General features: G+C 36.1%; 1 pseudogene; it reads left to right on the forward strand.

Annotated features, from left to right (window-relative positions):
• The first annotated feature begins 533 nt into the window (after nucleotides 1–533).
• On the forward strand, nucleotides 534–653 carry LOC114008240 (uncharacterized; annotated as a pseudogene).
• Nucleotides 654–1,123: the final 470 nt, after the last annotated feature.

Genomic DNA, 1,123 nt, shown 5'->3' on the forward strand with positions numbered 1-1,123 from the left:
TCTCATTCTAGTAGGACTCTGACATTTAGGTTGAGGCTTACAGAAGGACTGCAGGTGGGGGCATTTTCCTTCCTGTGACTGAGTTCTCTGCCTCCTATGGGAAAGCCAAAATTATTTCTTTTAAATCATTTTTCTCTTGGTTAAAGATATCTCCTAATGAAGAAAGAGTAACTATAAAGACTGATAGCCTGCGAAATGTAGTCTAAAAATGCAGCATATTGTTTTTAAAAAGTAGTTCATTGACTGTCATACCTATAGAATCTGATGAAGTTTTGTAAAATGTTTTTTTTTGTATTTATTGTCTATGGGAAGCTTTGTTTGAAGACCAAAGTTTGCATGACTGATTTTTGAGTTAAGAAAGTTTTCTGCAGTGCCACTTTACTTAGAGTGGACACTCACTAAGGGCAGCAGGACATTGCCAGCTGATAAGCATTAATCTACGGTATAGAAAAAACATTTTCAAGGAAGGAAGTTTCTTTCATCACCAGTTCAGAAGTACGCTACTGGTTTATCTACAGTCAAGAATACAGAAAGTTCTCACGTCAGCAGCACATACACTAAAATTGGAACGCTACAGAGGAGATTAGTGTGGCCTCTGAGCAAGGTCCCTGCACAAGGATGACACACAAATCTGTGAGGCGTTCCATATTTTTTCTCTGTCTCTATCTTTCAGTGGTCAAATTAAAAAATAATAATGACAAATGGAATTAAAAAATAAATAATTCTTTTTTAAATAAAAGGAATACCAAAAGTTGCAATGTGATAGAACAGGTAGGTGACATTTTCGTTTGTGCTGGTGGGGAGGCCAGTGTGTACAGAAATTATAAATGACCTCTGCCATAAAGGAGCCTTAAAAAGCTTGAAGAACACCTCTGTGTGTTCTACACTGTTAGGATTGTTAGAGAACTAACACAGAAAATAAGCCAGATTTAAAAATGAAGTAAAAGGAGAAGGATATATGTGTCCCCAGTAGATGTCGTGAACTAAATATGTTTTCCCTGGATAGAAATTAGTCATATTCATTTGTCTTTTGTTTTGCATGCTTCTATTAGAATGTCATTCTTTAGCTTTTTTGTAATTATCTCTATGTCTGCCTACCCCTGTAAGATTGTGAACTGTGTGA

Source organism: Tupaia chinensis, unplaced genomic scaffold (genome assembly GCF_000334495.1).
Source record: "Tupaia chinensis unplaced genomic scaffold, TupChi_1.0 Scaffold000313_1, whole genome shotgun sequence".
Taxonomy (NCBI): Eukaryota; Metazoa; Chordata; class Mammalia; order Scandentia; family Tupaiidae; genus Tupaia; species Tupaia belangeri.